Here is a 23,475-nt window from a genome sequence, read left to right on the forward strand (position 1 = left end):
TAGAGAATGCTGTAAATGGCAGGATGTTTACTAACTTTAACCAGGTGCAGTTTGTAAACACAGTGCTGTCTCTGTTCTCTGATATGTAGTATGTAACTATCGAATGCCATTCCACATTATTTTCTCTTTTGTAGAGGACAAATACAGTAGCTGAACGAATGTGGAGGCAATATTGCCAGAGTTTCTCTAATGTTTGACAGAAACACTCACACCTCAACTCCATGAAGACTGGTATATTTCTTCTGAGTTACTATTTTTCTGGATAAAGAAAATCTAGTGAATTTTATGTGAGGTTTCTCATGATAGCAGCCTTTACTTCACCAGTCAGGGAGCCAATCTGGTGATTTTTTTTTGCTATTTATTATGTCTTTTCCTTGTATCCATCCCATAACTGGGAAAAATGGCAGGATGAATTTAGGAACACAAATGACCCTCTCTATGACTGCTCTGGGCATAACTTCATTTCTTTTTTTTTAAATATTTATTTATTTATTATGTATACAATAGTCTGTCTGTGTGTATGTCTACTGGCCAGAAGAGGGCACCAGACCTCATTATAGATGGTTGTGAGCCACCATGTGGTTGCTGGGAATTGAACTCAGGACCTTTGGAAGAGCAGGCAATGCTCTTAACCACTGAGCCATCTCTCCAGCCCCGATTTCATTTCTTTTATAAAGCCCCATATCCTCTGATAATATGAAGCAGTAATGTTTCAAGTCTCCTGGAATCAATGTCAATTCAGAGCCAGGATCCAATAATCCCGACAAGATCTGAATATTTCCCTATTCACGAATACTGTAGTTAAAGTAGACAAGTTTCTTTGGAGAGAACTAACGAAATTTTTATCTTATAAAATTTGGCAGTATATGGTAGTCTTTGCTTAAGGGAATTCAAACTTCCATGTATTTAAGATATTGTGGTCTACAAACCGACTCCAATATTGAAATTGAATGAAGAACTACAATTATTTTCCTGTGATTCAAAGTACACTGCTGTTTTTTTTTTCCTTCTTGGAACTGTTATCAGTAACAAAATCAAGAAAGAACTTAGTAGCCTTCCTCTACCTGACTTATAGGAATACGATAAACAGCACTCTATGTTGAGTGCTGCCTTAGTGAAGCTTGTCTTTCATGCTGGCACTCTCTCCTTGCTATTGACAAGGGATAACTAGCTCCTTAGCCCCACCAACCTTGTTAGAGCATTACACATATAGCATTCACATTTTCCATGTTAGTGGCAGCATTTCCACTGCAAGTTCTGGCAAAGAGAAGGGTGATCTCAGAACACCTGAATGATGCTAAAGATCTCCTTTCAGTGTCAAGATGAAGTGTGTATCTTTCCAGTCCTAATATGTATAAGTGTGAGTGGACTCTAATCCAACCTAATACTCTTATTCCTAAGTAGACTTCGACTACTTTCCACAAAGTATACCAAGACAGATCTATAATTTCAGTTACTGTACTACGTGCCTTATTTCAGTTTGTACTTCACAAAACCAACAAAAGTAACTATTACATACAGTCTTATAAACCTTTTATCTCTGCTACTTAATCTGTAAGAAATCAAAATCTACAAAGTATGGGAAGTTTGTTTCTCTTCTTGAAAAAAATCATATTTAATGTTTGCTATATCCCACTTCATATGAATCTTCCACCCTCTCGCATTCCAACTTCAACAATTATATTTACTCTTAATTAATTCCCTCATCTTAGCAGTAGACTGTGATGTTGATATATCAATTTTTATTGTAAACCTGTCACTTGGGGCATGACTTTATGAGTTCAGTTTTCAACAGAATCAACTCTGTAGCTTCAGGATAAAAAAGTGTCTATTTAATGAAAAGCAACGGCTTTCAAATCATTATAGAATACTTCTCTGGGAAGGGCATCCCTGAGCTCAACCTATTCTTTCCTGACTTTGGAAACATGATGAACAAAAGGTGTTGGCATTTTACACATTACTCTGGTGGGGAAAAAAGTTTTAAGATATCATATAGCTGGACACCAAGACAACTTTCTCTTATGAGCATTTAACTAGGTATATCTGATAGTAAAATCAGTTTATTTTCCCAGCAGAAATGAAGTCATTAATGTCTTTAAATCCAGTAAAACTAAAAACCAGCAAAAAATTCACCCTTACAATCCTGTTACTTACAAATAGTATTGTATTGAAATTCTTACTTTAGTTAATAATGTTAAAAAAAACAGAATAGTAGAATTTAGTTCATGGAGAAATGCAACCTAACAAACTACAAATTCTGGTGAGAAGGCATGCAGGCTTGAGGTCCAGGAAAGGGTTTCAATACAATTCTGAAGTGTCTGTTCACAGACTTTCTTCTTTGGGCTGACATTTATTTTATTTTTTTCTTCTAGAAAGGTTGACAGAAATATTTTGAATAGCTTTTGATCAATTATCTAACTACCATAACCAGCCAAAGATATGTACAGAGCCAGCCATATATGAGTGTAGAAAATGCAAGTGCTAGACATTTGTTTCCAAAAGCCATGAGTTATGTCCAGTCCATACATGCGTCAGGAGCCAGTGGTGCACAATACTAGACTTGTGAGGAGCAAGCTCAAATGTTCATACTTCATATGAATCCTGTGTGTGGTATTCAGATCTAGTATATGATTCAACAGGAATTAGTCAAAGAACAGACTGTCAGGACAGATTTTCTCATTTCAAAGTCCAGGGATGTTTTCTGTATTCTTTAAGGAGTCTACTTGAATCTATATCTGTATCCATGTATCTATAAGATACACACATATATAATTTATGTAACACATATATCTATGTATATAGAATATATCTATATAGACTATAGAATTTATTTATAAATATAGATTTAGATTTATAGATATACATTGTTAATTGACTTAAATACATTGCTTTTTATAATGTGCCTTGACTAATTAATAATATAGTTGTGGAACACTAAATCTCTCAATACCAAATAAAGGCTAGCTTTTTAATGGTGTCTCCTTATTTCTTTAGCCATTTGATATTTGACTTTTTCTCCATGAATTCTGTGTCTTAGCTTCTTTTCAAGTTTGTCTTAATCCAAACACTCATTTTACTTAGTAGGTCAGGAAGACCTACTCAGAAATTTTAGAAACGTGAACATGTCAGATTTGGTTTTTCCTTCCTTATCAGGTGGGGTTATTTTTTCATACTTCTATAGTGTTTACATTTATTGCATTTATCAAGCACAGAATACTGAAACTTGAAGCAGTGATGCAGGCCTCCAACACCAACATGTTTGCTTTACAGCAGCTTTTCAGTTACAGGAGGTTCCATTTATTCATTGTTTCTCTCAGTGTCTGTGCAGCTGGGGTTATATTTAGGAAGTGGTTCCCTATGCCAATGTGTTCAAGTGTACTTCCCGCTTTCTCTTCTATAAGGTTCAGTGTGGCTGGCTTGATGTTGAGGTCTTTTATCCATTTGGACTTGAGTTTTGTGCAAGGTGATAGATATGGATCTATTTTCATTCTTCTACATGTTTGTATACAGTTATGCCAGCACCATTTGTTAAATATGCTTTCTTTTTCCCATTTGATATTTTTTGCTTCTCTGTCAAAAATCAGGTGTTCGAAGGTGTGTGGATTAATATCTGGTTCTTTGGTTCAGTTCTATCAGTCCTCCTGTCAGTTTTTATGCCAATACCAGGCTGTTTTCAGTATTGTAGCTCTGTAGTAGTTTGAAGTCAGGGATTGTTATGCCACCAGAAGTTCTTTTATTGTACAGGATTTTTTTGGGTTATCCTGTGTTTTTTGCTTTTCAGCTTGAGTACTGTTCTTTTGAGGTCTATTTAGAATTTTGCTGGGATTTTGATTGGCATTGCATTGCATCTGTAGATTGCTTTTAGTAAGATTGCCATTTTTACTGTGCTAATTCTGCTTACCTAATAGCACGAGAGATCTTTTCACTTTCTGGTGTCTTATTCAATTTCTAACACACAAAACTGAGAAGACTCTCATCAGATACTTACCCATCTCCAAAAATGTAAGTCAAATAAAATTTCATTATTTATAAAGAATCAAGCCTATCTCCAGTGTTTGTTAATACAGCATAAAATGGACAAAAACACAATAATTACTTCATTTTTGCATTTCTATTCTTATTTGTTTAATGTTTTCTGCTACACTCAACATAATACTTGATACTTGCCCATCAGTATTCTTCACAAAATTTGAGCATATATTTTTGTCAACCACTATTATGTCCACTCTGATTTTCATAGTGACAAGCATGAAATAAATATTTGTTATATTTCTTGAATATAAAAATTATTAGACTATTATGGAAAAAGTTACATTTTACTTATCTTTTATCACCTTTCAAATATTAATGCCCAGTATCATATGTTATACTGTATATTATATTTTTATGTACATGGATGTGTAAATGTAGCCTGCTGTGTTCATAGAATTATAAATATAGATTTTTTTCTAGAACTCATTGCATAAACAAATCTGAAACAATGGCAATATCAGTGTCCTAGTTAACATGGTAAGAAGGAAATTTTCAGAGATCCACCATGAGTAAAAGAATATAGATAACTAAGGAATCATGGGACAATAAGAATTAGCCTTTCCCAGGGATGAACCCCCTTATTGATGGTTGAATACAGTGTTGTTAGCCCTGAAATTATATATGTACCATCAGCAAAAAAAAACTCAGCAGGCTTTATATATTTTACACACACACACACACACACACACACACGCGCGCGCGCGCGCAGCAAGAACGCCACCAACACCAAGAACAAAAATAATAAAGAAGAAGAATGCTATCAACTTGATAGTGTAAAGAGTAATGGTAATAGGAGGTACTGGAAGGGGCTACCTGGTAGGGAGAGGGAGGAAAGCGATACTATCCTACTCCACTTAACCCCACACAAACACACACACACACACACACACACACACACACACACACACACTGCAGGCAACTATGGCTCACTGCTTTCCTATAGCACTCTGTGACTCAAAAGCTTTTCCTTTTTTATCCCCGTTAGCATACTGTATTCATTTCACTAAGCTCTTAGACTTTAATGTCAAGATTTATTTTTTTAGTCATTCATTGGTAACCTGATAGTACCAAGTAGTACTCTGAGGCAAAATGGCTTGGACAGAGAGCAAACAAACGTAAGTGGTATATGTCAGGTGACAAAGATTTACATGTAGCCTCAGTTTTTCCTATTGAATAGCTAAAGCAAAGAATGATACATTGCTTGCATGTAAGAAAAAAGAGATTTTTTGAGTATGTGTAATACAAGAAACTGTTTATAAAGCATGACTTCTATTGAAAATATTGCATATAAAATGATTTCTCCAAATAATGCTTCTTGCTTATTACATCACTGTTTGAAAAGTATGTTCAGGGCTATAGCAAAAATATATTACAATAATTTGTGAAAATGACAGAAATACACAAATTAAAAGGCAAATATAATGATTTTTAGAGTCAAATCCAATCTTGCTTAATCCAAGAACATGTGCTGATTTGATATGCCCTTGTAACATTTATTGAATTAGGAGATCCACTAAGAGTAAGCTTGAGGTTTTCGCCTTGGCCGTAACTGCCCAGCTCAGAATTCTACCCTCACACATTCCCATTCATATTGGAGAAGATCACTTCCTTAATATATCTTCAGATTTCCACATCATCCCTCCATAAATAGCTACTTGAAATGCTTGGGATTAGATTAAAACCTCAGTCTTACATTTAATTTAATGTTATTCTCTCCTTCTAGATAAGAGTAGAGCCATATCTTCAGAGTCTTGGAGTAGAGCAGTTTCATAATATGCTTTTCAGAAAAGTCAGTTTTCTTTTGAATTCCTCCTAGTGTTTGCCTCAGATAGTGCAGTGGACATGTAAAAGATAGTATCCTCATCAACACAGACCCTCCCCATCAACCTTTTCCTTGATGTATCACAACTACAGGGAAAGTTAGAAAAAATTAATGAAATATTTGAAATGTTTTAACATAAATATTTTATAATGAAATACACTGATGCATCTCTAGTAGGTAAAATATTTATTTAATTGGTAGGTATCTATAGAAAGCTGAAAATTATATTTTCAAGTTGTACAATTTTAATTGTCTTTTCCAGTTTACTGAAAAAAAATGATTTCTTAATTTGAATTTTCAGCATGAACAAGTGATAAATGATCCCATACAACCAGGAAGAAACAAATAACCAAATAATTTTTCTTTCTTTTCTGTTAATACTAGAGTGCAAACATTGTTGGAAACAAATCAAATCATCTCATTAATTTGACTATAAGCATCATTACTCCTCCATTCCACCCAAATTTTAAAAATGCTAATGATTCAAATAATAATATTAATAAAGTCAACGAAAGTAGAGATGAACTAGGTTAACATAGAAAATATTTAGATAAGGAAATAAATCATTTAATTTCACTTTTATGTACAACTTAGACAAACACACATCTTCTGTACAAGTAGTACTTGCTTTCAATATGAATGGTTTCTAACTTAAATCTGAAATTTTTATGAAAATGTGCAATAGTATTTTGCCCATAATAAGTCGTAAGGATGGCTTTTTCCTATGGTTTCAAAGGTAAAGTACTGACCATGCATGTGCTTTGTCCAGAATCTCCAAGACTACTGCAAGACAGCTTTCTGGTGTTCCATGAAGGGTTAGAGAAGGCAGCAATAGCCGACGGAGCTGCCAAGACCAGCTTTGCTAGTATATCAAAGGCACAAACATACAGATTGGAATCTGGTGGCTGCTCATGAAGAAAATGTCTTACAGTGAAAAAAAAAAGTGTGGGCAACATAATATCCTTGCGTGAATCATAGCAATGGGCATAGAACACATAGAAAATTATTTTCTTTTTTTCTGTAGATAAATATCAAGATAAAAATTTCAGAATATTCTTTATCTGAAAACAAAGAAATTTTAAGAACATTCTCAAAAGGAAAATGCTTTTTCTATTATGATAGTATGTTTTTTGTTTTTAATAGCATTGAATCTACTTGCATTTGTCAAGTACGGGCTAATAAGGAAGGAGTTGGGGTAGGATTTGTTTGTTTTTTGTTTTTTACAAGTAAATTTCTCATTGCTTGAACTTTTGATAAAATATAGTTATTTGGACTGGAGTAACCTTTGCCTTACTTTTGTTGATTAAAATTCTCCCTCTAAAGCTGGCTTTAGAAAGCCATTAGAAATAAATCCTGCCCCATTAATGATGCTCAGCTGAGTCATTAGTGGGCATTGTCGAGTCTTTGTGTCAGAACATTGCAGAGACTTTCTTGGAACAGAAGCAAACATTAATCTGGAATAATTTAATCTATTTATACTTAATTTACATTGCTTAATATATTTTGCACCACTTGGGTTTGAACTAAAGGCTAGTGTCTGCATCTATTGCACTTTGAAAAGTATAATCAAGTGTATGTAAGAGAATATTAAGAAAAAAATAAAAAAGTAATTAGCAAGTTGATACATTAGCACAGCTCCTGTAAAGTAATTATAGCAATTAGCTGATGAAGACACACTGAGAGTTCTAAAAATGCATTTGTATTTCACACATTTTCACGTAACTGTTTCTCCTTTAATTTCTCCCTCCTCTATTTCCTCCTATTTCTCTCCCTCCTCCTGCCCAGGCTTATCTTCTTCTTTGACCTCTTTTATTCTTCCATAGTGGCAGCAATAACTGCTTGTAAACTAGACTAAAATGGAAGTATAACATGACATTCTTCTCTCCAAGTATATAAATATGTATACAATATATATTAGTAAAATATTCTGTGTTGTATAGCAACCATTTTAAACTATATTTCTTTTAATTATATTGTAATATAATTACACAGGTCTCCACCTTTCCTCCCTTAGCAATACCCATATACCCATATTCTCTCTTTTAACTTCTTATTGTTGCCTTTTCCCAAAAATAGTTGTTGCATATGCATATATATATGTATATATATATATATGGATATTTTACATGTCTAAATACATAGATGCAACCAGCTCAGTCCTAATATCAACACTTGCATGTGTGTTTTCAGGGTTGGCTACGTGGTATTCCACAATGAGTTGGTATGTTCTTTCTTTGAGAAAATTATTTCTCTAGCTTTCAACATTCCTTAGTAGACTTTATTAACTGTATAGGGCTGAAGGCATTTGGGCATTCCAGGTCCAATTATGTCTATTTTGTTATCCTCTTATTATACTAAGTTAACTTTCTCACATTGTCTTTTTTGTGTTTCATTTTTGCCAGTGTAGTGATTTAAGTTAGAAATGTCCCCATAACCATGAGTTTTGAAGATTTTGTTTCAAATGTCTGGTACTGATTGGGAAGGCTTAGGGAATATAATCTTGTTGGAGGAAGTATGCCATGGGAGTAGGCTTTGGAATAATATAGCCTTTCCCTGTTTCCAGCTCACTAGCTGTGCTTAAAATGCTTGTAGTAAAAGACTCAAGTCATTATTGGTTCCCTGTTCTGATAGAGTACTGTGATGCCTCGTCACCATAATAAATTTATTCTTTCAGAACAAAAAATTAAAATAAACTTTTCCATTAGTATATTTGAGTCAAAGTTTTTCATAATATCAACAGAAAGTAAATAATATAAGGCCCAATTAAATTTGGTATTTCACTCTGAGAATCATCATTATCAAGGATTTATCTATCTTCTTCACTTTAAAACTATTTCTGTAATATTTTTACAGAAATTATCCTTACTATATATAACCACTTCTTTAGCAGCTATTGGTTTACATTTCTTTCACACAAAAGTAAAATACAATTTTAGCAATAGTATTTTAAAATATTTTTGCTTTATTTTGATTTCTATTTTTTCCAGTTTGGGGATAAAATTAAAATACATATATATTGTATTGAAATGAATGAAGTAATGGATTGAATGAGTTCATATTTCCTAGATGATTGATTTTAGAAAATAATTTATAAAAAAATAAAAAAAATTAATTAATTCCCTGCTTCAAATTTTCAAAACAAATAACACTTATATTTTTATTGCTACTATACTGTATAAATTTACTGATTTGTTTTTTTTAAGTATAGCCAAAACAATCCTGTGCAATAAAGAACTTCCAGAGGCTTATTGTCAACATCCCTGACATTAAGCTTTATTGTAAGGCTACAGTATTAATAAAAGCTTTGCATTGGCACAAAACCAGAAAGGTGGACCAGTGGAATCAATTCAGGGATTCCTATATTAATCCACACACATATGAACACCTGATTTTTGAGAATGAATTTAAAATTATACAATGGAAAAAAAGAAAGTATCTTCAACAAATGGTGCTGGCATAACTGGATGTCAACATATTGAGAATTACAATTATCTTCATATCTATCACCTTGCACAAAAGTCAAGTCCAAATGGATCAAAGCCTTCAATAGAGATCTAACCACACTGAACCTCATAGAAGAAAAAGTGGAAGTAGCCTTGAACTCATGGGCACAGGAGACCATTTCCTAAATTTAAAACAAGTAGCTCACACTGAGAAACTTCTGTAAGGCAAAGGACACAGTCAATAAGACAAAATGGCACCCAACTGAATGGGAAAAGATCTCACATCAGAGGGAGAACTGATCTCCAAAGTATATAAATAACTCAAGAAACTAGATATCATAATACCAAATAATCCAATTTAAAAATTGGGTAGAGATAAGCAGAAAATTCTCAACATAAGAATCTCAAATGGCCGAAAGGCACTTAAAGAATTGCTCAACATCCTTAGCCATCTAGGAAATGCAAATCAAAATGATTCTGGGATACCATCTTACACCAGTAAGAATGGCTACTATCAAAAACATCGATGATAGTTTATGCTGGAGAGGATGAAGAGTTAGGGGAACAATCCACCATTACTGGCAAGAGTGGAAATTTTCACAGCCCCTTTGGAAATCAGTATGGCAGCTTCTCAGAAAATTGGGAGTTGATCTATCTCATCTCAAGACCTAGCAATACCAATCCTGGGCATCTTCATACCACAAGGACATTTGCTCAGCTATGTTCATAGTAACGTTATTTGTAGTAGTCAGAACCTGGAAAAAGACTAGATGTCCATCAACCAAAGAATGGATAAAGAAAATGTGGTATAATTTCACAGTGAAGTACTACTCAGCCATTAAAAACAGTGACATCTTGAAGTTTGCAGGCAAATGGATGGAACAAAAATCATTCTGAGTGAGGTAACTCAGACCCAGAAAGACATGCATGGTATGTATTCATTCATAAGTGGATATTAGACATAAAACAAAGGATAAACCACAACCCCAGAAAAGCTATGTAACAAGAAGAACCCTAAGAGAGAGATACATGGATCTCTGGGAAATGAAAATAAACCAGAACTCCTGAGAAAAATGAGAGGGTAGGCAGGAAAGAGCAGCACAGAAAGGGAAGAGGAAAGAAGGAGGAGAATATGAGGGAATGGGATGACTGAGATGGGAAAAGAACAGAAGGGGGGCAAGGAAAATGATATCTTAATTAAGGAAGCCATTATGGGGCTAGAAAGAAACCTGGCACTAGGGAAATTCTCAGGAATTCACAAGGATGATGCCAGCTAAGACGCTAAACAATAGTGGAGAGGGTACCTGGACTGGCCTTCCCCTATAATCATATTGGTGACACCTTAATTGTCATCATACAAACTTTACCCAGCAACTGATGGAAGCAGTAATAGAAATTCACAGCTAGCACTGCATCTAGCTGCCACAGTAAAGTTGAAGAAAGGAAAGAGTGATAATATGAGCAAAAGGGTAACGACCATCATGGATATACCCACAGAAACAGCGACTTGAGGTCGTGGGTGATCATTGACTCTGGACTAACAGCAGGGCAACCTGCATAGGCCCAAAGGAGGCCCTCTGAATGTGGGTGACAGTTGTGTAGCTGGGGCAGACTGAGGGACCACTGGCAGTGGAACCAGAATTTGACCTTAATTCTTGAACTGTCTTTTTGGAGCTAAATTTCCTTGGAAGAATACATCGTTCATCCTAGATATATGGGGGACAGCCTTGGTCATGCCTCAAAGTTATGTGCCAGAATTTGTCACTACTTATGGGAAGCCTTGCCATCTCTGAAAAATGGATGGGAAATAGGTCGGGTTGAAGTTGGGGGGAGCAGAAGGAGGGGGTGGAGAGGAAACTGGGACTGATATATAAAATGAGAAAAAAAATTAAAAGATTTACTGATTGTTACAAATAAAAGTGGTAGTCTCAAAAATAATAGAAATATCAGTGTTCATTCCCTGACAGTGTCCTATTATAGGAAGACTCAAACTTGGTGCCTGACATTTAACGGTATCACAATAAACACCAAGTGGTTTGCATTGTTGATAAAACTAACTTGCTACTAAGTGCATGTCTTTCTTTTTGTTCTCTGTTTTACCCACACATCGCTCTTCTCTACTTGGACTAGATTTCTAAATATATTCTTCATTGCCTTCTAAAACTGATAGTAGGCCACCTCTATATTACAATAATCAAGTCCCACCTTACAGAAATATCATAGTTTGTACTTTGTCATGTGAGAAAAATTAAGGTCTAGTAATGCTTTCGTTAGTATATGGAAAATAATCCGACTTCTTTTGTTTCCATTAATTAATGTGTTTGCTCCAGAAGTAGAAGATCACCTATTAGTTCAATAATTATTTTTAGATTTCCTAACTTTTTAACCATATGGTGGTGTGAAACAGAATATATATTCTCTTCATCAAAGTACACATTTGCTGATTCCTAAGTGAACAAAAATATTCTGAACCCAGAGAAGCACACATACATTCTTTTCTGTCTGGCATCTACTTTCAGGGACCTTAGTGAGAAAATGCTTTTATTATTGCAGTCAAATTAATTTTCCCTTGTGATTATTTGGGTTATACATTATGGTTAAATTATTTTCTGAAGGAGGTACTATGTAAGCACTCCAAAGTGTCTTCATTAACACTCTTATATGTCCCCTTTCCACTTTAGAAGTTATTCCTCTAATAATTAATGTTTATATTGTTAATGGGAGGTCAATGTTGTAGAAGGAGGTCTTACATTGGGCATTTGCAAGCTAGTCTCAGACCCAAAGAATACATTCATGAAAACTGCTACATAATCAAAAGAAACCTTAAGGAAAAAGGTAAATCCCCAAGCAACTTTTGATTTTGTTTATGTTCTTTTTTTTCCTGGATGTAAGACATTGCAATTAACCTGAACCAGACCAACAAAAAAAGTCTAGAAATGGATGAGTACCTCAGGATTAGAGGGGAGGAGATGAGCAATCCCTGGACTCCATGTCCAGCACTACAAATAAACACAAAGAGTTTTCCCCTGCTGTAACTCTTAAGAGAAAAATAGCATGAATAACCAGGCTTTTCAGTCTGTTCCCTAGTGGCCTCCTCGGAGGGTCTATAGCTTTATTTTTGTCTAGTAGAAGCCTTCATTTTATTCTGTGGAATGAAGACTGACTCCAATCATGAGTCACAAATAGTGTCCAATCATACCATTAACACAATTCACAGTCCTGTTTTTGACCGTGAATAATATGAATAGGAATGACTGTATCTTCCTGCCTGCTTTTCCTTCTATGAATTGGAAGGATGTGAAATATCCTTCATATGTTAAGTAAATAGTTTTGAATTTAAAAAATAGAGTGTACCAGTGATTGAATCAGCAAAAAATTTTAAGACACTAAATTAATAATTCTCTAAACAATGCCTGTTTGGAACATGAGATATGTCTGAAACAGTGACTTCACTGGTAGAAGGAGGGAAACAATAGCCTTCTGAACAGATTCACACTAATTCCACAGAGTCAGGGTGAATAATGCCTGATTCGATAAGCCAGGCTATTACCCAGGGCTGAGGAGGTAGTAGGCCAAGGCAGTGAGATCATTTCTGATGGGTACTGAATTGACACAGCTGCAAATGTTTTCTGATTGCCTAGGCTTATATTCATAGAAAATGTAGGTCACACTTTTACTCAGAAAATGCCAGTCAAACAATGAAATAGTGTGAATGGAAAAGCTGACAGGTACCCAACTTTCAAAAAATGAGTGGCTGATACAGGCCCAGTCTTAAACAAGATACTGGCTCCAACTAGCTCTACGTCTCAGGGAACAGAGCAGAAGGAAAGGAAAATGTATGAAGTTCAGAAGACAGTATAAGGGGCTAAGAACATAGACATGGTACTACTGCAATCATTAACTTATATTAACTGCAGTGTACTGGTCACACACAAGACAGGCCCCATCGGCCACCAGTCAAGGAAGTGGGTGGGCTGATGGGGATTCCTAGACTTTTTCTCATAACTACTCTCATTAGTCATTCCGTCTTAGAAGAGGAAGAATCATTGTATACTCTCATCTGTATCACCTGGCTCCATTGGATAGTGACCTAGATGGCAATATTTAATCTGAGTGCGTCACAAAACAAAATGAATAGACATGAACAAGAAAGAATAATTTGGGGGCGGTGAAAAATGTACTGGGGTTCCAGGGTTATTGGAAGTAAGAATACTCATTATTGTAGTAATATGGAGCTGCGGCAGGGCTGAGTCCCCAAACACCCCAGCCGCCTGCCCTGCCCGGCTAGCTTATGCCCCGAAATAATTACACAGACACTGTATTCTTTTCATCACTGCTTGGCCCTTAGCTCTGGCCCTTACTGGCTAATTCTGATATCCCAATCAACCCATCTCTAATAATCTGTGAGCACCGGTCTTACCGGGAAAGATTCAGCATGTCTGACCTGGCAGCTTGCTTCATTGCGTGCGCCTGCCTGGGAGAGCGGAGCATGGCCTCTCTTCTGCTCCCGAGAGGGGAGCTGTGGAGTCTGACCTCACTTCCTCTTCCTCCCAGCGTTCTGTTCTGTTTACTCCACCCACCTAAGGGTGGGCCTATCCAATGGGCCTAGCAGTTTCTTTATTGCTTAACCAAGGAAATCAACAGATTGATATGACACTCCCCCATCACATTATGAATATTGTACATGTGCAAAATTATAAAATAATAATTACAAAATCACAATGAAGACTCAATTGCTCTTTGTAGCTGGTAAAAGTTTGTCAGAGCAAGATTAGAAAACTAGGTCAATGTCAAGATAGAAGACAAAGTGAAGAAGAAAAATCAATTGGATGAAAGACATGCACTGAAGAATTACTTTCTGATTGGTTTAGGCCAGGTTAGACAAGGTTTTTAAATCATCACATGAACCACGCAAATATATTTATTCTTTCTCTAATTAATGATGAGCATAATATTGGGAATTGAAGAAATATTTACTGAACTAATTAAAATATTTAATTAATAAAAGTCAGAGGCAATGGAATCGAATAGAAGACCCTGACTTTAACCCACAAACCTATGAACACCTGATTTTTGATAAAGGAGCTAAAAGTATACAATGGAAAAAAGAGAGCATCTTCAACAAATTGTGCTGGCAAAACTGGATATCAATCTGTAGAATAATGAAAATAGATCCATATCTATCAACATACAGAAAACTCAAGTCCAAATGGATTAAAGACCTCAATATCAGTCTGAACACACTGAACCAGATAGAAGAGAAAGTGGGAAGTACTCTACAACACATGGGCACAGGAGACAACTTCCTACGTATAACCAACCCCAGCAGCACAGACATTAAGGGCAACATTGAATAAATGGGACCTCCTGAGACTAAGAAGCTTTTGTAAAGCAAAGGACACTGTCACTAAGACAAAAAGGCAACCAACTGACTGGGAGAAGATCTTCACCAACCCCACAACTGACAAAGGTCTGATCTCCAAAATATATAAAGAGCTCAAGAAACTAGACCCTATAGGCTAATCAACCCAATTATAAAATGGGGCACTGAGCTGAACAGAGAATTCTCAACAGAAGAACTTCAAATGGCCAAAAGACACTTAAGGTCACGCTCAACTGCCTTAGCGATCAGGGAAATGCAAATCAAGACAACTTTAAGATACCATCTTACACCTGTCAGAATGGCTAAAATCAAAAACACCAATGATAGCCTTTGCTGGAGAGGTTGTGGAGAAAGGGGTACACTCATCCATTGCTGGTGGGAATGCAAACTTGTGCAACCACTCTGGAAAGCAGTGTTTGGGTTTCTCAGGAAATTCAGGATTAACCTACCCCTGGACCCAGCAATACCACTCTTGGGAATATACCCAAGAGAGGACCTATCATACAACCAAAGTATATGCTCAACTATGTTAATAGCAGCATTGTTTGTAATAGCCAGAACCTGGAAAAAACCTAGATGCCCTTCAATGGAAGAATGGATGAAGAAAGTATAGAATATATACATATTAGAGTACTACTCAGCAGTAAAAAAACAAGGACTTCTTGAATTTTGCATACAAATGGATGGAAATAGAAAACACTATCCTGAGTGAGGTAAGCCAGACCCAAAAAGAGGAACATGGGATGTACTCACTCATATTTGATTTCTAGCCATAAATAAAGGACATTGAGCCTATAATTCACGATCTTAGAGAAGCTAAATAATAAGGTGAACCCAAAGACAAACATATAGGCATCTTCCTGAATATTAACCTTCATCGGGCAATGAAAGGAGACTGAGACAGAGACCCACACTGGAGCACCAGACTGAAATCTCAAGGTCCAAATCAGGATCAGAAGGAGAGAGAGCGCGAGCAAGGAACTCAGGACCGCGAGGGTGCACCTACACACTGAGACAATGGGGATGTTCTATCGGGAACTCACCAAGGCCAGCTGGCCTGGGTCTGAAAAAGCATGGGATAAAACCGGACTTGCTGAACATAACAGACAATGAGGACTACTGAGAACTCAAGAACAATGGCAATGGGTTTCTGATCCTACTGCACGTACTGGCTTTGGGGGAGCCTAGGCAGTTTGGATGCTCACCTTACTAGACCTGAATGGAGGTGGGTGATCCTTGGACTTCCCACAGGTCAGGGAACCCTGATTGCTCTTCGAGCTGATGAGGGAGAGGGACTTGATTGGGGGTAGTGGAGGGCAATGGGAGGCAGTGGCGGGGAGGAGGTAGAAATCTTTAATAAATAAATAAATTAAAAAATAAAAATAAAAGTCAGAGGATGAGCCGGGCGGTGGTGGCGCACGCCTTTAATCCCAGCACTCGGGAGGCAGAGGCACGCGGATCTCTGTGAGTTCAAGGCCAGCCTGGTCTACAAGAGCTAGTTCGAGGACAGGAACCAAAAAGAAAACTACGGAGAGACCCTGTCTCGAAAAATCCAAAAAAAAAAAAAAAAAAAAAAAAAGCCAGAGCGTGGAACTGATATTAAGATAATAGGTAGCCAGATGACACTATCTTCCAAAAGGAAACTTTTGAAATTACCAATGGATAGCACAAGTAAGTCTGTCATCACCCCTTAAGAGGGGGTTTAGCATTGCATCTGCACTCAGTCTAAAAAAGTGGTCAATTTGAATGCCTGTACTGATGATACTGGGTTTGTCTGTGGGTTTATAGATAATGCTCCTTGCCCTATGTACCATATTTTTCTTCTTCGGTATGAACATTCCTGTTATTAGGTATTATCTGCTGTCACAGGGGAGTCAAACAGACATAGAAGACTATTGATCTGAAAGAAAAGAGGGATAATGAAAACCCTATGATATGACAGGCAGGTGCTTCTGTGGGAATACAGAACGCAGGTGGCCACATGAGGTGATGGGTGTTTTAAGATTCACAAGCCTTTTGTGTTAGCGTGGAGGACACACAGGAACTAAAGACAAATGGATTACTCAAATTCCTCTACCCAAATAGAAATAACCCATAATAATAGTGATCACTCTACCATGGTCTCTCTCTCTCTCTCTCTCTCTCTCTCTCTCTCTCTCTCACACACACACACACACACACGGTCAACATCCTATTCAGTTCTCACAGCTGCCTTGAAAGGTGGGTTTGATCACTTAAGTTACTTATCAAAAAAAGGGGGAATGAGAGGTTGAATGAATTTCTCCAATTCAAGCAGTAGCAAAAGCAGGGATACAAAGTCATGCCTGCCTGTCCCTAAACCCTAGTGATTTTATTTATAAGCCCTTTTCCCTTCCCACCTGGAGAAGCCAGTACAGAAAATACAATTTCTGAGAAGCAGAAAAAGGATTTATTCATAGAGAACATCCCCCTGCCTGCCAAGTGATGCTTAAAATCCCCTTAACAGGGTGTTAAATTCTTTGCTTCCACAGTCTGAGATAAGGTTTAAAATGCAAATAAACTTTAGAGAGATAACATTTGGATATAAATTCATGAGAAAATAAAATCTTTTTGTGAGCAGATTTGTTGAGGGAATAAAGATTATGCACCACATGGCACATAAAAGAGAGGGCAAACTGGGGCAAGAGACGGGGCTATGTAGGGCTGAGCAGGGCTGTGCAGGGCTGTGCAGGGCTGAGAAGAACTTCTCCTACGTGGCCATTACTCTGAGGTGAAGCTCTGGCCTGTGTTTGAATCCAGCATGCCATTAGGATGTTTGTAGAAAGCCTGACTGGAAAGAGAAGACGCGGGTGGTTCCAGATAAACTTCATATTTTGTAAGTCTGAAGCAGGAGAAACAATCATACTCAGAGGAGTCTGAATATACTTAGCTGTTCATTTTGATTTCCTGGAAGCATCTACATAGCCATCCAGTTTCTCCCCTTCGTGCTCCACCTTTTAAAAGCTCCTCATGCATCTGCGCCCCGAGAGCCATTTCCACTGCCAATATTGTCTCCAGGAAAAGAGGCAAGTTAACAGAAGGGCATTTTTCTGCTCCTATAACATAAGAAAGTGTACACAGCTGCCACTGATATGCCCCAAGGGGAACATCTGGAAAAAAAAGAGTCCCACTGTTGATTAAATCATAACCACTTAGCTGCAAATGAATAGGTTTTCTTTTGCCTTTACCCTTCTCTCTTGAAATATCCAGGTCATGCCTATAAAAAATATATATTTAAATTCTATATACATGACTTTCTACATTTAAAGGTCATATGGAATTTGTAACAATTACTTAGAAATTTCCATGTGTGTGATAATAAAACTATATTATGTTTGATGAATCCTTATGCTATTTTCTGTTAATATTCTGTAATTATGAGAACTTAGGTTAAAGAATTGGACTTTTAAAAGATTTAGACATTTATACTTGTCATATATAGTTACTATTTCTGAGGTTATTAGTTATCAAGTGATGCTATTTATAGCAATTAAACTTGAAATAATTTAAGATGAAGTTAGTAAAGAAGAAATCTGTGGGGTGTTTATTTGCTTTCCAAAGGGTTATATCTTTCTTCCAGAAAAGAAAGAAACGTTATCATTCTACTATGAAAGAAAAGAGATCTGAAAAACAAAAGCTGTGAGTAAACTCATAAATAACAATAGACAAAATATCCCATAAAAATACACATACACACATACACAAATACACACCTAGACACACATATAACAATGCATACACAAGTACAAACACATACACAAACACTGTACATATGTGTACATATGCATGGATTGCATACACACATGTAGACACACATATGCCCACACACACATATTCATACACACAAACAAATATGCACAGTACACACATGCATACAAACATGCATATGTATACCCATGCATATCCATCCACAAAGACACTGTACACTCACAGTAAATGAACTTAAATACACACTATACATTCACAGTACACACACACTGTGAACACACAAACATACTGTACACACACACAATATGTGAAAGTAAAGGAGGTATGGTTGGGAAGATGAGACATTTCAGTGGAAGTGGAATAGGGTCAAGGGAGAGTCATGGGTGTGAATATGATCAAATTAATGATAAACATGTGAAAATGCCATTATGAAATATGTTTATGACAAATTAGTATTGTAAATAATAAGTACCTAATGAATTTTAAGATATTATATAATTAATAAAATTTTTCTGTGTACTCTTAAAATTTTTTCATTTTATATTATTTCCTGAAATGTTCCTGGCATCATATAACAGAAAAATAATATTGGTGTGATGGTCAAAACTGGAAGACAGTATTAAATTACTTTCTTATAAAACAGAACACAGAACTCATGAACTTGCTGTTAAATGATTGAGAATACAAGATTTAAAAGAGAATAAAACTTTCCTCACTACCATTTCACTCGTTATGCACTGGAAATTATTCTAGGATAAAGTATCAAATAACCACTTTTCAAGGAAATATTAATGCTATCTATATATTGAATATTGTAGAACAGATTATGACATGTCATATTACATTTGTCCTTGTCTTTGCCATTTAGGGATATGGGTTTATGAACAGTGATTTTTTATCGTACCAGTTTACAGAAGTAAAATGAAACCCTGCATGATTATGTAATTCATCCAAGATAGCCAAAGCAATAATAGTTAAACACTGTCTCTCTGATGATTCCCCCACTTCATGTTATGTGCTATTGTCACCAACAATGTAATCAAATTACCAGATCAATGGAAAATAATGGCTTCCAAAGCAGGGTTTTTGGATCTGTGGTCATTTTCAAGCATAGAGAATGTTCTTGTGAAGACTTATTTACACAAGAACTCATTGAAGAACTCATTGAATCTTTCTTATCAGTGATGGTGCTTTTATTAGGTAGAAAGAGTTGTTGACATTCTCAAGAAATTCTAAATTAAAATGAGAGATTCCTTATATACCTACCTACACACACACACACACACACGTGTGTGTGTGTGTGTGTGTGTGTACATGTGAATATAGCTTTTCACATATAAAAACCAGTACTAACTATGACTTATAATGTGATTTTACTTCTAACATCTGTTTTTAAGAATAAAGCATCTAGGGTGTAATATAGCACTAGTCGTATTGCTGGCTCTATTTTAGCCAAAAAGAAAAAGAAAATAAGCAATGTTCTTAAATGTAAGTCCATTATATTAAAAATTAATAAAAGTTGTAAGTAAATGACAAAAATGGTAAATACATTATGATTTATTTATAGAAGATGACTGCATAAAAACTTCAAAATATGTATGCATAATTATAACAAAGGTAAGCATTGTAATTACTTTGTTTCTTAGAAGGTCTATATACATTATATATATTTCCACCACAGATAGAAGGACCTAATGTTATCAGCAAAATATTTAATATAAACATTCCTAATCTATTACACATATTTGAATTTCATAATACTTTTGTTGCACTAAAGTTTGATATTTTTACTTTCATTGTATTAAGGTTTGTATTTCATTATAAAGTTTACACTAAAGAATTGTCTTTAAAAGCTTGACTTTATCTAGGTTTACACATTCCAATATAATACCAATATAATTTGCTTAGCAGAATTTCAAAATATATAATCTTTCTATGCAGCATTTACATACCGAGGAAAGATGGTTTTGCCTTACAATTTTTTATGAGTATTTCAAACTCGCTTCAACTGCCTCCCTCATTACTCAGTGTTATCATTTTTATGTCACAACTCCAATATTGTGTGAATGACTGTGTAGTGTGTATCTGCTATGTGTGGGGAGGGGTGGTGTTGTGTTTCATTTTTTGTCATGGCAGGATAATATGGCAATGAAACACATGGTGCAAGTGTCTTGTTGATGATTTCTCCATTGGTTTCCAAAGTTTCAGTCACAGGAAAACTATCCTGTGGCTTACATTTTAGAAACACTTTTCTCCAAAGTTGGTCTGTTAAAAAAAAAAAAGAGTACCAATGTACAGCATCAATTCTTGAAGCTATTGTTCAGGTTTTCCCATGCGTAAAACAAAGGACACATTACCCCCACCTTTTAAATAACTAATCAAGATTAGTAGGGCTCATAAGCCCAGAAGAAACTTCATATTTCCTATCCTCTAAACCACTATGACTCATGAATCCAAATTATAACTGAATGTGGTATTGAGTGTTTATAAATCCAGTACTTGGGAGCCTGAAGCAGTAGGATCATAAATTTCAGGCTGGCTTTAGATACTATATGAGTTCCAGAAATGGATGAAACCAAAGATTTGTGCAGAGAAATGGATGGGACTTGGAGGCTTTTATACTGGGCCAAGCTGATATCAGCACGAAGATGATTGCTGAGACGGCATGCCATTGCACACAGCTGTTCACTAGAAAGTCCTAACAGCACAGGGGATTAGGAACTCAAAGGCCTAAATAGGAAAGTGTATGAGGAAGAATGCTACTTAAAAAGAAATATAATAATGGATGACAGCCACATCAAAAGCAAACCGAGTAAATGCAAGTGTAAATTGATCCATTTCTTTTCATATTCTTTTGGAACTACAAATAGTCATTAATAATAATGTTATCATTACCAAATAACATCCGTGCAGGATGAAAAATCAGAGCCCAGGCAATTTTTATATGGTAAGTTTGCTAACAAAAATGCCAAAGCAAATAAGTGAAGTTATAAACAATATTTAGGCAAAATGCTATTCTAAAACAAACAATAATATTAAAAAACATTTACTTCATATCTAACCTCTTTGGGTCAGTTGATTGAAGCATGATCATCCTTTACTTAACAGCTAATATTCATACTAGGTGTATCTTTCTGGATCTCGATTACCTCACTCAGGATGGTTATTATCTAATTCCATCTATATACCTGCAAATTTCATAGTGGCATTATTTTAACCAAATAATGCTCCATTGTGTAAATGTACATTTGCTTTATTCATTTTTCAATTAAGGAATGTCTAGGTTGTTTTCATTTTCTAGCTATTATGAAAGGCTGCTATGAACATAGTTGAGCAGGTGTCCTTGTGTAAGGATGGGGTGTCTTTGGGGTAAATGCTCAGGAATGGTATAACTGGGCATTGAGTTAGATTAATCCTCAATTTTCTGGGGAATCACCATATGGATTTCCAAAGTGACTGTAAAAGTTTGCACTCCCACCAGCAACTGAGGAGTGTTCCCTTTGCTCCGCATCCTCGCCAGTACGAGCTGCCAGTTATGTTTTTCATCTTAGTCATTCTGACAGGCATAAGACGCATTCTTAAAGTCATTCTGATTTGCATTTACATGATGAGTAAAAGTGCTGGACAGTTCTTTAAGTGTTTCATCCATTTGAGATTTCTCTGCTGAGAATTCTCTGTTTAGATCTCTACCTCATATGTTAATTGGATTGTTTGGTTGAAATAAGAAGTAAGAGAAGCAATTTCCAACGGTACATGATTGAGGTTGTATCTTTCTCAAATAGCTAAAATAGGAAAAAAAGTAAAAGGGGATAGGTAAGCCACAGGAAGGAAATAGTAATTTTAAATGTACCAAAAAAAAAAAAAAAAGGTTTCTCACTGACAATAGCAGAAAGGAGCCAATGAAAATGCATGATTAAATATGACCTTTGCATTTGTCTCTTACATATATTCTCTCTCTCTCTCCTCTCTCTCTTTTCTCTCTATCTCTCTCTTCTCTCTCTCTCTCCTCTCTCCTCCTCTCCCCCCCCCTCACACACACACAGTTTAAATGGAGGTCAATGAACAAGATACACTTTGCTGATGACTTTTAAGAAGGGCTAGTCTAAAAATGTAAAGTTAAAATAAAAGAAGGGATGATATCATTATAGAGTAAAAATAAAGTTCAAAAATATTTTTGTTTTAAACATGTGTAAGAGTTACATGTTCTTCAGAGTGAATTCAGGCAGTATCAGAGGGCACAATAAGGGGTACCCAGGAGGAAAGATGGCAGAAATATTTTTGAATAAAAAAAAACAGGATTCTAGGACATAGACAAGAAGTGTCTTTAGTAAGCAGAAGATATAACAGAGGCAAACATGGACTAGATACTTGCTTACTTTTACTGATCCAAAATGAACTTCTTCACCTGAAAGAATTTCCCGAGGACTGCTTCACTGGAAGTAGAAATACAGGAATCTCAGTTACTCTATTTTAAACACTTTTCAAATTTTATCCTGATTTATTTTTAGGCTTCTAAATTTAAATTGTGGAAAAATGCTTAACAACTTAATATCTACAGCCAACCTATATAAATTAGCACAAAAAGCACTGAAAGATATTCATTTGTTGAGTGGAACTAGTAAGTTAGTAGGTGGGAAGCAGCATAAAGCGATAGTAAAGTGTGTATATTTGTATGAGAATTCAGTCGTGCAACATATGGTATTCCATCAGCAAAACTCAGGGAACTTATAGATCAGTAAATTATCTTGGAATTCTCCAAATATATGGCTTTGCACAAACTTGAAAGACATTCTGTTGTGTATTTTTGTGCTCGATAGTAAATGCTATGAATACTTCACAAGGCAAAGTTAATCTTCAATTTTCTATATCAACTATGGAGGGAAACATCCACGGTGAATTTGTTCATAATATTAACATCTCTGAATCATGCAATTATTTTGCAAAGAGAGGTTATCAGTTGTCAATACAATAAAAGACTCTTACGCTTAGGAGTTCCTTCACAACTGGAGAAACTTATAATGTACTTCGAGTGTTTTGTTTATCTTATGTTTATGTGTGTGTGTGCATTT

This window comes from Microtus pennsylvanicus, chromosome 6, assembly GCF_037038515.1.
Source record: "Microtus pennsylvanicus isolate mMicPen1 chromosome 6, mMicPen1.hap1, whole genome shotgun sequence".
Classification (NCBI taxonomy): Eukaryota; Metazoa; Chordata; class Mammalia; order Rodentia; family Cricetidae; genus Microtus; species Microtus pennsylvanicus.